Genomic DNA, 15,541 nt, shown 5'->3' with positions numbered 1-15,541 from the left:
CCTGGTTCAGGGTGAACACAACAGAGGGGTCCAGGACTCCATGGCGGGGGAAGAGAAGGACAATGATGTAGGTGTTTAGAGGCAGGCCCAAAAAGAAATTGACAGCATGGAGAGATATGCTGAAGATTGAGGAATCCAATTCATTGGAGTTAATGGTTGAGTTAGCAGGGGTGGTGTTCATTTCCTGTCCTACAGAGAGGAGAACAAAGGAGCAAAGGAAAAGTTCAAGAAACTGATTGGCTGAAAAATCAGATTCTGTATTTGTAAACATTGTGAGCCAATAGAGGAGAATCAAGTCGACAGAATCAGTAGAGTTCTCCACCTCCAACCGTATGTGACCATTTCAGAGGTGGGCGATGTAAGTGGACATGCTACAACGTACCCCACAGTTATTGATAATCAGGGATTGTTAGAGTAGGCAGCCATCTACAGCCCCCATAAGCCAAAGGCTGCATACAATAGTATATACACTGAATAGCCATAACATTAAAACCAAGGTCAGGTGAAGTGAAGAACACTGGCGATCTGGTTCCAGTGTCCGATCTATTAGGCAGCAAGTGAATGGTCAGTTCTTGAAGTGAACATGTTGGAAAAATGGGCAAGCGTAGGAATCTGAGACACAAGGCCAGATTGGGGGGTGGGGTGATTTATTCTTATATAATTTAAGCCGTTTGAGGATGAGGACTGGAGGTGTTACCTAGCAGTTACTGAATACTTTATAGAAGCCATAATTATTTTGAATAATAGTTTCTGAATAATAAAAGCCTCTTATGTTCATCATAAATGTATAAATCAGACCAAGTGCAAGTTATCAGACCCACAAACCCAGAGTGAAAGAGTGAAAAGAGAAAGCAGCTTCTTACAGACTGAGCGCCACGCCGGTCCTTCCAGAAGTCCCTTCATCCTCCCCTCGGCTGTGTCTGTGTGAGCGGTAATAACCTTGAATTCGCCTCATCGGCCAGGGTAATGCTGTCCTGTCAGATCTGTCCATATAAAGTGTTTTTCTAATGCAAATCATTCATTCATACATTCAAAAATGTTCCTGTCCTCTAAACACAACCTGAGAGGTACAGGGTTAAAGCTCAGCAACAGCGGGACAGTTTTAACCTGGAATACTTTACCTTTATTCTGGCTTTTCCTGGATGTTTAACTAAAATGTTTTTCTGAAGCCAAGTTTAAGAGTTTCTCAGGATAAGTGATCAGCAACCAGCGTTAGACCAGTTTTAAGTAACAATTAGTCTGTAATTGGGCCAGCTCAGTCCAGTCTAAATCAAATAAAGAATATAGGTTATCAAGTCAGGCACATCAGGCCGCAGACAAAAGAGATTCCTAAAGATGCCACAATCAGTCTGTAAAAGACTACAAACCACACATAAACAAACCGTAAAACAACACATTTAAAAGATTCACATTTAGAAGTATTTTTCTTAACATATTTTTTAGTAATAGTGATCTCTGCGTTTATATACAGTTTATTCATTATGTTATTTGACATCTTTGCTTAATCTTTGCATTATTATATAAAATTACTATATTTTTATTTTACTTTATTTTCATGTTTATATTTAATTGTATCGTTTGTTTCATGTGAGCTGGCAATCATCAAAGCATTCACTGCTCGTTCTATCATGTATGAGTGTACATGTGACACACAACATTAGATTTGACTTGGATTTGAGTTAAAGTGCTGTTACAGGACAGAAGTGTAGTAAACAGCTAAAAATACAGTGTTTAAAAACAATAGCCCCCCCAAAAAACATAGAACAGAAACAGCATGCTGGACATAATGGCTACATCTTTGGCTCATTGGTGTAAGAACCCAGAACACACTGTGTAGAGTTTGTTGACTCAAAGCAACAGATAGAGAAAGGTGATGGAAAACAAGCAGACCATGCAAATAAGAGCTTCCCAGCTCTGTAGAGCATGTACACGGGCTGCAGAAATCCCATAACTGTGTTAACCGCCAGACCCGTCATTACTGCCATGTCAAAGGAATACTCAGGCACTTGTTTTTTCATGGAAAAGGCCAGAGATATTGGGAAATTCTGAATCAGAAATATCAGCAGGTTGACGGAGACTATCTGAAAGGCCTTCTTTTTAGCAGAGTTCATCTCCCCAGCATCGCTCTCCGTGTCCCGCGGCCCAGGATGCCTCAACCTTTTCAGGATGGACACGCAGCAGAAAACGTCCACAAATAAAACCAGGAGGTACATGACTGCAAAAGCTCGGTAGGGCATATTAGGATACGTGAACATGCCGGTAAAACCAGTTGCGATGGAGCATATCCAGGCCATGATGGAGCACACGACCCGAGAGCGGACTGACTTGTACCTCAGGAAGGTCACAGGATGGACCACAGCCAGGTAGAGCTCCAAACACACACAGCACTGGAACAGGCCGCGGGAGGCCATGGTGGTGCCGAGGAAAAAACCCAGGGGTTTGAAAAGACACCTCTTCAGGCTACACAGGCTGTGGAAAGGCACCAAGAACACGAAGAAGATCTCGGCGAGAGCCTGGTTTAAGCTGAAAACATCGCACGGGTCGATTCCACCACGCCAAGGAACTAAGAACACAGTGATGTAGATGTTGAGGGGAAGGGCCAGAAGGATGTTGACAGAGTAGATGGATATGATGTAGATGGTAGAGACTGATAAATCCCATTCATCCTTGTGGGGAACGGTGGGATTCGCAGTGGTGGTGTTCATCTTCCAGCCCTACAGAGACGAGCACAGAATCAAGGCATTAAGCTTAAACCACTGATCCACTGCACGGAGCCATCAGAAGGGGTGCTCTCAGGAATGATTTATTTCTTTTCATTGCTTTAACACTTATGGCCCAAACTGAAGGAGCAGCTCTAATAGTCTAATAGGTTCATCGCTGCAAAATACATTGATGATATACAGGAAATGACTAAACCTCCCAGTACGTAAGTCTTCTGTACAGCGATGTACTTCATTACGAGGATGCTCTTGTTGCCAAGCAACATGATTATAGCATAATAAGTATTTTTTAAATACTTTATTTCTAATTTTACTCCATTTTCTACCCAATTTGGAAGACCAATTACCCAGTCCCAGTTCATGTGACCTCCCCCTATCACCAGAAGTGCCCCAACACAATGAGAGTGAGGACTAGCACTAGTGAAACCAGCCATCAACCCCCCCCCCCCCTCCAATAAAGCAAGTCCAATTGTGCTGATGGTCAGAAGCATGACCCAGATCTTTGGATCATAGTTATAGTGCCTTAGTCCACTGGGCCTGGACCACTCTGAACCGCAGCCAAGTGCTTTTAATTGTTTTCCAATTACTTTGTCCATAATTAATATGTGCGCATATCAAATTATTTAGCCCATAGTCTATCCTATATCAATATCAATAATCTGTCTACAACTACAGACAACTCATCATACTCATCATTTAGACATCATGTAAAGTCAGGTCATTCTCTTCTGATCAGAACTATTGATAAATTATTGATAAAAGTTACCAAACCATCTAAACTGTTAAACTGCTCTGATCATAATCATAATATAATAATCATGGTGTAGATAGTTAATAGTGGTGATATTAATAGTGGCAGATAGTTAAGAGTCATAAGTAAATAAGGAAACAAACAAATAAAAAAAATCATTATTTGACTGCAAATTCTTCAAATTCTGTTTATGTGCTTTTAACATCGAATGCTGTCACAGAGCAGCTTCACAGAGATCCGGGTCCGAGCCTCCTTTCAGCCTTTTCGAAGCCTCCTTCGACTCATTTGAAGTGATCAGATTAACGAATAAAAACCCAGAGTGAAGAGAAAGCAGATTCTTACAGATTCAGAGTGAAACTCGTCTGTTCTGCAGTCCCTCTCTCACTCGCGCCTTCATTCTTCCCTCTCGGCCACAGGTGTGTGTGTGTGTGTGGTAGCTGGTGCCTTGAAACAGCCTCATCCACCTGTGCTGTTGTTGTTATCTGGTCACATCAGTCACCATAAAGCTTTGCGTCCAATGCAAATCAAGCATTCATAGATTCATAAATGTCTCCAACAAGAAACAGCCTCTGAACACAAACACAAGCCTCCAAAATCAGCACAGAGCAGCACCATTAACCCTGGACGCTCCTTTTCTCTCGGCTGTTTTCTGAATATTAAGGCTGCTCTGTGTTTGTTAAAGTGCAAGGCCCTGTATTCTAACTACATTCAGTGGAAATGAGCAGATGCTGTTTTGAAAGTGCTCTGGGTGTGTTTTTAGTTTTTTATTGGACAAAACCCACAGAGACATCACGTCACATACTGTTCAAACCATTTACAGTCTTCTCTGGTGTATATGCTCTGGAGATGCAGTCGAGATTCCCACATTTGGGGAATTTGCAGGGGTCAGCATAACCGGAGTGCAATGGCTGAGCCTCACCCTGGGTGAACCACCTTCTTGATCACGGTATCTCCCCTGCCAGGTAATTATCTATGTAAGGTAAGTGTCTATGTTGCACAATGGTCCTGGAGGAACGTTGTTTCGTTTAACTGTGTACTCTGTATGTAGTTGAAATGACAATAAAACCCACTTGACTTGACTTGACTTGCAAATGATCTGCCGTGTGAGCCAGTTCCTAAGATAATCAGGCAGGAGATGATGGTAAATATAGAACTTCCAACTGCCAGAAAAGCCATGTCCTGCCAGAAAACTGATCCCTGCTAAAGTGAAGGTGGACATGATGATCTCTAAAGGGCTTTAATTGTATTGCATCATCATTTCTGGGCCTCAGATGGTGGTTGTCATCATGTGATGTGGATCTGCTGATTGTGGAGGATAAAATTAGAATTTGAAGATTCAGTAATGGAGACCAAAACCCCTAAGGAGAAGAAACGATCTGCTGCTGTAGAAAACATGTAGAAATACAGAGTGAACAATTCTAGTTCAGAGTTCAGTTTCAGAAGTCCAAAACAAGTCTAACCTGCACTGTTAGAAGTATAAGATCAAATGTTTTTAGAAGGAAAAGGTTCCTTGAAGGTTCCTCAAAGCACCTTAAGAAGTTCCTCCACAGTTTCCAATTGAAGAACCTCCAAAAGATCCCCTAAGATCTTATACTTTTAACAGTGAAAAGAAATCGAACATCGAACATGAATATCTATTAAATGCAACAAACTCTAAGCTTGTTTACATCATATCTAAATGATGAGTACACAACCTGTGAGCTACGGTTTAGCAGGTGTATCAGGCTTCTCTAAGGATTCTTCCCATAAATATAGTTTTGTCTGTAGTTGTAGACAGATTATTGATATTGATATAGGATAGACTATGTGCACCTTTTCTCTCGGCTGTTTTCTGAATATTAAGGCTGCTCAGTATTTGCTAAAGATCAAGGCGCTATATTCTAGCTACGTTCAGTGGAAATTAGCAGATGTTGTTATTTTGAAAGTGCTCTGGGTGTGTTTTTAGTTTTTTATTGGACAAAACCCACGAAGACATCACATCAGATACTGTTCAAACCATTTACAATCTTCTCTGGTGTGTATGCAAATGATCTGCCGTGTGGCAGCATCCTGGAGTTATCTTCACATATATTCAAAGCAGCCCTGCTGGACCGTTGATAAGTGCTGACCATTTGAGCTACAGTGTGATGGCCTTGCTGTCAGGTTACTGAGTGATGTGTAGAGTATAAAAGCCCTCAGCTTCAGACCTGCTGCACTGTGAGGAAGACCATCATCATGAAGAGTCTGATGAAGAGTCTCTTTCTCTTGGTGTTGGCAGGTGAGTTAGATAGATTAGCTCTGCTGCTGCTGCCAAAAAGTTTATTTTTATTTCCATAAAAGTGAGTAAAAAGGGTAGAATGACATTTCCAGTGACTGTAGAAAACATGGACAGTGCAATGACTCTCAGAAGTGAAGCCATCGCAGGGCTAGCACCTCTACTGTGTAGCTCCGCCCATCTCCATATGTTCCAGTGATAACTAGTGATAAAAAGTCTTGATTTGTGTCTTGATTGATTTATTCAGTCCATAAACTGCAGTTTTACTTTAAATGTGGTGAAACCACAGTGTTCAGTCTGATTGTCTGGTTGTCTGTAAGGGTCCACGCTGGGGGGCTTTCAGAAGAGAATTTATGTGGATCCTAAACATCCTGATCTCGGGGGAAATGCAGATGATACTAATGGACCAGAACAGGGTCAACATCACGGTCGACATCATGTGATTTTGAAGTAAATTGGCTGCCAAAATCTGCACTGTGGAGGGTCCCTGATCCATGCAGACTGGGTGCTCACCGCTGCTCACTATGACTGCACGTAAGAACATCACTACATGGTGTATGCTAATTTCCCTCTGGGTCTTCTGAAGTCTTCTGCGTTGTTATTAGTTGTTGTGCTTCAGAAGTTGGCTTTGTTGCCTCATTTTAATTGCCCTGCTGAAAAATCCAGCTCAAGACCAGCTTTTACTGGTATTTACTGGTCTTTGATGGTCAAGGTGGTTAAGAAGCTGGTCATCCAGATGAAAACGTCCCTGTACTGGTACTAGCTAGCTAGTCAATCAGCTCCTCAACAGCATAGTGTATGCTGCAATTGATTGTAGGCATGATGGTTGACCAGCTTGGTCTTGCTGGTCCAACGTGCGGGCCAACCAGCATGGTCAAGCTTGGTCATACTGGTGGTCTAGTTTGGGCAGGTTGATCAAGCACACATCCTATACTGAGTCGGAGGGAGTGGGAGGGTTAATTGGTTCAGCTAAATGTACAATTAGGATGACAACATTGCCTACATTCTGATTTCATGGCCGTATTTTGCACTATAGGGACTTGGAGGTCATTTTGAACGCTCATCCTGACCGTACAAAAGAACAGACAGTTAAGATTATTGACAAACAATACTGTTGTTTACTTGGAAATAATCATGACCTCATGCTACTGAAACTGGAAACTGGCCAGCGTGACCATTTACACACCATTCCTCTACCTCTCCATCCCTGCACTGTACCACCACCTGTTGGCGAGCGTGTTCGTTTTTATGGCTGGATGAATGCAAATCTTGATCCACCGGATCGTCGGCATAACAATCTGCAGAAGATGAGTAAGATTCTCTCACATGAGCTGGTCTGATTGTATGAGGACTCCGACTGTAGAACCAAAATACCAACACCTTCTTCTGTCCACAGATCCCTTCATAGCAAATGGGCTTCGGTTCGGTTTCTCCAAAGTTGTAGACTGTCAGCCTGGAAGACCATATGACTGTCCCCCAGTACAGGGTAGTTCCTATACCCTTGGATCCTGTATTTGTGTTCAAGATCCACATGTTGCAACCAACAAAGTAAACCTGCTCATTATTTCACTTCAGTCATATTTAATACATTTCATAAACATAAAAGATAGTCCACAAACTTTTGTGTGTGTGTGTGTGTGTGTGTGTTTACAGGGTGATTCCGGGGGAAGCCTCGTCTGGCGTGCACCGGGAGTGCAGCATGTTGCGCTGTATGGAGTGTTTATATCTGACACTGAGTATCTTAATGAAGATACATCAGACTTCATGAATATCTGTGATGCGCAGCACAGAACTTGGATCTTTGCCCACACCCACCTGTGACGGGAGAGATCAGGGGTGTGTGTGCTGCTGTGTGTGAAAATAAAGAGATCTCAGATCTGCCTAAGAGCTTAAACACACGTCTCTGTCCTCTCTGATCTCACTGCGTTTTAATTCTGGAATAAAATACAATAGAAAACATGTAGAAATACAGACTGAACAATTCTACAGAGTTCAGTTTCAGAAGTCCAAAACAAGTCTAACCTGCCCTGTTAGAAGTATAAGATCAAAGGTTTTTAGAAGGAAAAGGTTTCTTGAAGGTTCCTCGACAGTTTCCATAGTTAAAGAACCTCAAAAGGTCCTCAATGATCTTATACTTTTAACAGTGAAAAGACATAATAACAATTATTATAAGATAATAATAATAATAATAATAATAATACTCTCTGTCTGTGAGGAGTTCTTCCATGTGTGTTCTTCCATGAAGACGTTTTGTTAGGACTAAAAAGGGGTTTGATCACGTGTTCTTTAGTGAAGACACTGCTTCTGTATTTAGAAGGTATTCCACCATTTTCTTCTTACTACTGGTTGCTGATGTGCCAAAGCATTTGTTTAGTACAGTACACTCCATAGAAGAATGGAAGAGAGATGTTTGAGTGTGAAAAACCTTTAACTTAAAGAATTTAAGAGAAGGTTCGTCAGACCTTAAATATAATATATATAAATATAAAACTAATAGAAACATAATATAACATGGTAACAGATGCTCACCTAATTCAACCAACATTCAACTGAATATCTATTAAATGCAACTAAACTCTAAAGCTGAATGGAAATGATTCTCTATGGGATTCAACACGACATCTAACCCCAACCTTAACCTTAAAGTAAACCTTAAACCTAAACGGGTAAGATTAGGATTAAGGGTTAGGGTTTGGTGCAGGCGTTAACATTCAACTAAGAGTTCAGTTTCCTTTAATGAGCAATCAGTTGAATCTTAGGTGAGCATCTAAAAAGCATCTACAGAACATTGGACCATCCATTGTGTTATCCATGCTGCTTTACGGAAACCCAAAGTGGTTCTTCTGTGGCATCTCTCAACTAGAACCATTTCTAGACCCTGAGTGTTGGGTGAATATTGGTAAAGTGGGACACTTAAGTTATTTCATCTTCGGTACCTTTATACTGAGCACCTGAGTGCATCTCTGCATTATCAACAGTCATTTGCTAGGCTTTCTTTAACCCTACAGTCCAGCGATTTTAGCCAGCTGTAGCTTTAGTAACTATTTTCTGTTTAAATGTCATATATATTACAAATTATATATATATAATTTGTAATTTATCTACGTTTTGCATCTGAGTGTCTTGTTATCGCTTTGCTGCTGTGGCCTTGTGAATTTCCCCACTGTGGGTCACCGTAACCGTTGTTGGGTAGAACCTTCTGAGTCATTATATAGTTAACAGTACTGACCATGCACTGTACAGCCTGCTCCTGCCACATCCTTCATAGGAGTGGGCCGCATCTATAGTAGTAAGGCCGTTATAAGCAAATTTTATGATTCCCACATTGATGTACTGACACCGTGCCATGAGAGTCATTCATACAAAGGTTAATGAATGTTGATCACACATCCACTAAAGCTCAAATGCTGGTGCAAATGATGTAGTTATGTTTTATATACGTATGGATAACAGTGTGCATTAGTGTGCTAAATGCCTTAGCATTAAGGACCAACGTGTAGTGCCGTTAATATGCATTTGTGCATTCATTGGACCTGAACTGCGCCTAAAAACAAGTGAACAGAACCCATTTAAACAGATAATGCAAAACCACTGTAGTACTGAGCCACATCATCCCACAGTGAATTTTAGGGGTTGGGGGATTTGGGCCCATTCCTCCCCAGCTCAGCGATGTTTGTGGGCTTTCTTAACCGGGAACTGCTTTTTTTTTTAAATCTGTCCACAACATTTCTGGACTTTGTCTTGACTTGGCTGTTGCAAATTCTGAATTCTCTGGGTTTCCTGAACCAGTATTTGTAGGACTGTGTGTTCCTTCTGACCCCATCATGCAGGACTGATCACCATTTGAAGGTCTTGCTGTTTTAAGGGACCACACCAGTTACTAACAGTAATAGTGCACAGACACAATACAATGAGACAATGTTTATTCGTTGTGTCAGTTCCACTGCTCCACAGCTTGATGCTGGGGGGCTTCATACCCCTCCTCTAGCCCACGCCTGGCATTAGGCAGCATGGAGCCGATAGGGTCATGATGTGTATCTGCTCCAGAGAGTCCTATTCTATTGGCAGTACTTCTTCTCTACAGGGACTAGACAAGCGTGTGTGTGCATTTGCACATATGTGTTATATAGTGTAACTGTACATCATACTCTGAGATCAATAATAAATGATTACATGAGAAGAATCAAATGTTTGTACCAACTTTAGTTTAGGCTGTGGACCACCAGTGGGCCGAAAGTGTTATTACAAACCTCTATTAGTGGAGAAGAGTCTCCACCAGTCTGTACAGACGTCCCTGTAGTAGGGTAAGGCTGGGTTGGGTTAAGGTTAGGATTAGGATCAGGATTAAGGTTTGGATTAGGGTTATGTTGTGGGTTGAGGTTGAGGTTAGGATTAGGATCAGTATTAAGGTTTGGATTAGGGTTATATTGTGGGTTGAGGTTAGGATTAGGGTTAGGGTTAGGGTTAGGTTTTGGGTTGAGGTTAAGGTTAGGATTAGGATTAGGATCAGGGTTAGGGTTAGGTTTTGGGTTGAGGTTGAGGTTAAGGTTTGGATGAGGATCAGGGTTAGGGTTATGTTGTGGGTTGAGGTTAAGGTTAGGATTAGGATCAGGGTTAGGGTTATGTTGTGGGTTGAGGTTAAGGTTAGGATTAGGATCAGGGTTAGGGTTATGTTGTGGGTTGAGGTTAAGGTTTGGATGAGGATCAGGGTTAGGGTTATGTTGTGGGTTGAGGTTAAGGTTTGGATTAGGATCAGGGTTAGGGTTATGTTGTGGGTTGAGGTTAAGGTTAAGGTTAGGATTAGGATTAAGATTAGGGTTAGGTTTTGGGTTGAGGTTAAGGTTTGGATTAGGATCAGGGTTAGGGTTATGTTGTGGGTTGAGGTTAAGGTTAGGATTAGGATTAAGATTAGGGTTAGGTTTTGGGTTGAGGTTAAGGTTAGTATATTAAGTCTACTTGATGTAAATCTGCTGAATGTCAGTAAAGGATCATCAGAACATCTTCAGGATCTTTATCTAACTAAACGGACTGTGGAGAACCACAGTTTCCACTCAATGTTTGCAATTTCACTCCCACCAGAGTCACCTTCAAGTTACACCACCTCAGTTTGAGTGAATGAAGGGTAAATACCCTCTACATGTGCTACTTGTACAGTATAAATAAGTAATAAATGGCATCTGCTGCCATAGTCCAGAACCTCAGTGTCTTGGAGACATTTAACTATGCGTTAGAGTGATAAGAAGGAACATCAGTTAAGAAGTGCTCAGTGTCCACAGTTATAAAGGTAGAGTTTTGCATGATCTCTGAAGTCTTGCTGATAAATTCTACATAAAAAGACAGAAGCTGCTCAGTGTTTCAGACCGGCTGTCTCTGCCAGAAGACCGTGATGAACCGTTCAGCTCTCCTCGTTCTCCTGATGCTGGCAGGCAAGTTGTATTTTACAGTCAGAAAATCGAATCCACTCTTAAAAGATCTGGCAGTGAAACAGCATGAGATTTTTAATGATGCATTTTTAATTATGAATTTATCATTTATATCGTCGACACTTTTCTGGATCAATTTCAACAATATGACAAATTCTGTTCATCTAATTTGTGCTTTTTTGGTTAGATGCCACACTGGGGGAGCTGCAGAAGAGAGTTATTGGGGGGCGGGACTGTGGAAACACAGAGGCCCTCCACCACGTGGTCCTGACTGTTAAGGGTAAAGATGGTAAACCAGACCTTAGCGATTATCACTGTGGAGGGTCTCTAATCAGTGCTGATTGGATTCTGACTGCTGCTCACTGTGACGAACCGTAAGTACGAAAGCAGTATTCTGGAACTAGACTGAGCTCATAACACAATTCCTAAAACTCAAACTCAAAACCTTGTAACTTTTCTGATTTTATGGAAGAACATGACTTAAGCAGAGCTAAACATTCATTTTTGGAACTGAAGCGTACGTCAGCACCACTGTCCAAACGTATTTCTTTGATCATGAAGGAAAATCGTGCATTTCTTCTTGGCAGGAACCTGGTGGCAGTTCTGAATCTCCACCCAGACAAAACCAAACAAGAGGTTGGTGAGATTTCTCTGAAGCGTCAGTACAACACCCCTAACAAGCCTGAACCACATGACATTATGCTGCTGAAGCTGCAGACGTCTGTTTCCCACCCGCACACAGTTCAGTTACCCCCCCTTAGCTGCAACACTCCAACCAGTACAACCAAGGTTCTGTTTAATGGCTGGTTCACAACAGCAGTACAGCAAGGGAAGAAAGGTGAGTTTTATGGATATGTACTGAATTAATGCATGAATCTGTCATTCATTCATGCTTCATTAGTTTGGCTGAACAAACTAGTTCCTACTAGTCAGTTTTCCTCATTCTAGAAGTGTTTCAGCACATTTCTAACCTGCTCTCTGCTGCCCCACAGTGAAAAACACTGTACATACTCTGAATCTACAGTGTGGAGATCTGGAGATAGTACAGTGTCCCGGCTTCTCTCAATACCAGAATGACCAGGACCAGTACTTAAGATCTCTCGCCTACAATCAGTTTGTCTGTGCCAAAGACCCGGGCCGGACTGTGGATGAGTGTAAGGTGAGCAGTTTGATCAAACCCTCAGAGCCAGAGCACACCTTACACCATCATTCGCCACCTAACACCATCATTCTCCAACCAAACACCCTCTTTCTCCACCTAACATCATTATTCTCCACCTAATATAATTTTCCACTTAACATCCTCATTCCACTCTAACAAACACCATCATTTTTTAAACACCATCATTCTCCACCATAAACCATAAACATATACATCCTCCACTGAACTGAATGGTATTGAGTGGTGATTCTCTCTCTCTCTCTCTCTCTCTCTCTCTAACACACACAGGGGGATTCTGGGGGTAGCATGACGATACAAGGAGTCCTGTATGGCGTGCTTCATGGTGGATATGAAGATTTCTGTGCTTTTCCGGTACTGTTCATGGATGTGTGTCGCTACAGAGCCTGGATAAACACAGAGACAGGGCTGTAACAGAGTGTGAGAGACATTCTGTTCTTCTGCAATACTGTGAATAAACACATCATAATGTAATGAGAGCCTCCAGCCTTTCTTCATTTAACTATAGATATAATGCTTGATGTTCTTTTTTCTGCTGGTGTAGAACTGAAACCACTTCATTATATTAACACAGGCTTGTACAGTACACCCAAACACTGCACGTCTCCGCTGCTGAATAGGTAGCACATGACATGGGCAGGGGTGCTCTGGATGGGTTAAAGGGTTAAAAAATGTCACAAATGGTGTTTATGGTTGTCTTGTCTTGATACAGTAGTGCAAGTAGTGCAATAAGTACCAAAACAATAGGTACACACCTATATATATAATCATTTTATTCATTTTAAAGTATTTTTCCCAAATGTATTGTTTTCATTCTGGTCATTTTTTGTTTTTAATTTGCTGGGTTATAGAAATCGACCTAACACGATCAATGGCCTAAAATCGAATTTCTTAAACAGGCTCAATAGTGATTTCATTGCTGAGTTACAGGTTTACAAAGCATGCTTCCCCCTGGTGGCTGCATGAGGAACTGTCCTTATGGCTACAGCTTTAAGGTCAACATCAGTGTTTTTTTTTAGGCACACAGAACAAATATTTATAGAGTAGGGTTAGAGTTAGGGTTAGTGTTCGTACATATGAAGTAAGCTCAGCTCAGCAGAGCATTCAGCCGAGTGTAAACTCACCCAGTGAGGAAGCAGTGAACGACTGACAGGCCTCGGGTTCAGTCTGTTACTCCGGTGTGAGGAACACTGCAGTGGAGCTCTGTGAAGCTCAGATCCTGAATCACAGCATTTCCACTGGGGTAAAAGCAGAGCTGCAACCCAGCACACTGACACTAACCCAAGCCAACCCCTCTAGCGTACTGAGTCTACCCCTCCTCAGCCGGCTGAATCAGGCAGAAGGTCCTATTTTCAGGAGAAACATACAGGAGAAAAGCAGGTTGTGATTATTATATTTCCATTTAGAGCAATGAACTGATATGATCTGCATAATAAGACAGAACCACTGTCTTTACTACAGAACACCTGACGAACCCCCTTTTTAAAAAGTGCTGAACTGGATCACTGGACCAGCTGGACACAATGGGCCTAAGAATTTTATTAAATTTGTTCTTGAGAAAATGATTAGCTCATGGTGGTGCTACCAGTAATGTATCCAGGTCCAAACCTCTAATGCACAGAACAAGAGCAGCGGTGGAAAGGAAGAAACCTTGAGAGAAACCAAGACTCACCTCTAGTGAACACCAAAATATGGAAAGTTGTTGGACTTGGCTTCGTCTCTACTCCTCTGCACAACCTCTGTTCCTCCTATGAAGGAGGATCTATGAAGTCATTATTATACTCTATGATCCTGTATGATCACCCTAACCTTCTCCCACTGTGCTGAAAATCTCCTAATGAGTGAAACACATTTAAGTCAACACTAGGTGGCGCAGTAGACCAGCGTAAAGCTCCATGCCTTGCACTGCCACCTTAAAGTGAAGTTCATGCTCATCCTTCAGTCTCTGACCTCAGGTCACACCGTGCTCCCATAATCAGAACCACAGTATAGAAGACTGAGGATCTTCTGGGTCAGCAGAGCTGAATGCTGCATGAAGATTCTGCAGATCTGTTTATCTGATCATTTTGGCTTGATGTATTTATTATTATTATTATTATTATTATTATGTTACTATTTGACCAGGTGGTGTGATTGATTAGCAGTAATAGATGTTTATATAAATGTTTGTTTGTATTTTTTGTAACATATATATTTATTTATATATATTTTATCTGTGAGTCAACTCAGTAAACTCAATACCCCTTTAGACCCCTGTAGTGTGCTACTGGGTATTCGCTGCATTTCTGCATTAAACACTGCTGTGTAATCACATGACTGGCTGGCTCATGCTCATTAGTTAGTATATATCAAAATCAGAATCAAATACTTTATTGATCCCAGGAGGGAAATTACAGTTGTTACGGCTGCAACCGTTAGTGTAAGAATAAACACTTTATAAAATAAATAAAATACATTTAGAAGAAAGAGAGAAAAAAAGAGATAAACTTGAAATTTAAATATATATTAATTATATGAATATAGTAGAGTGGCATAGTGGTAATAACTGTGATAATAAATATGTACAGAGTTATTGCACACATTAAATGGAATTACACAGTGCTATCATTATTACTGCACATATGAACAGTACAACTTGAGTACTGCACAGATGAACCGTAGTGTCACACACTGAGGGAGGAGTTATAGAGTGTGATGGTCACAGGCAGGAATGACCTCCTGTGGCGCTCTGTGGTGCATTTCGGAAGAAATATATATATAAATATTAAATAAATAAATAAATAAATATATATATATATATATATATATATATATATATATATATATTGCATACAATACAATATATAGACAGTCTATACTATGAGCTGTTGTCACTATGCAATGACACAAAATCGACACCCTGGAGAGGACCTTTTCTTCAGCGGAGTAAGAGACCGCAATAGTGTCATTTTCTCAGAAGGATGAAAGTGAAGGAGGGTAATATTTACGATAAACTCCATCATTTAACTGTGACTGACAGCAGTGTTATAATTCATGATACAGCATGAAGAAGAAATATGGACCATTTGACTGAACCTTAACTAGAACCCCCTGCTCCTGACCTCCTCCAGCAGCAGAGCTAATCCATCATAAAGCAGAGTGGAACTCACCTGCCAACACCAAGAGATAGAGACTCTTCATCAGACTCTTCATGATGATGGTCTTCCTCACAGT

General features: G+C 41.2%; 1 long non-coding RNA gene and 1 pseudogene across 1 annotated transcript; one reads left to right on the top strand and one right to left on the bottom strand.

The window, feature by feature from the left end:
- Positions 1-4,314: 4,314 nt before the first annotated feature.
- Positions 4,315-4,441, bottom strand: LOC140560459 (U1 spliceosomal RNA; annotated as a pseudogene).
- Positions 4,442-11,826: 7,385 nt separating this feature from the next.
- Positions 11,827-12,698, top strand: LOC140559298 (uncharacterized). Its single transcript, XR_011979878.1, has 3 exons — positions 11,827-11,986; positions 12,141-12,307; positions 12,599-12,698. It is a non-coding gene; the product is annotated as an uncharacterized lncRNA (long non-coding RNA).
- Positions 12,699-15,541: the final 2,843 nt, after the last annotated feature.

This window comes from Salminus brasiliensis, chromosome 7 (genome assembly GCF_030463535.1).
Source record: "Salminus brasiliensis chromosome 7, fSalBra1.hap2, whole genome shotgun sequence".
NCBI lineage: Eukaryota > Metazoa > Chordata > Actinopteri > Characiformes > Bryconidae > Salminus > Salminus brasiliensis.
Note: the sequence above shows the minus strand (reverse complement) of the source record. Positions and strands in the feature narration are given on the sequence as shown.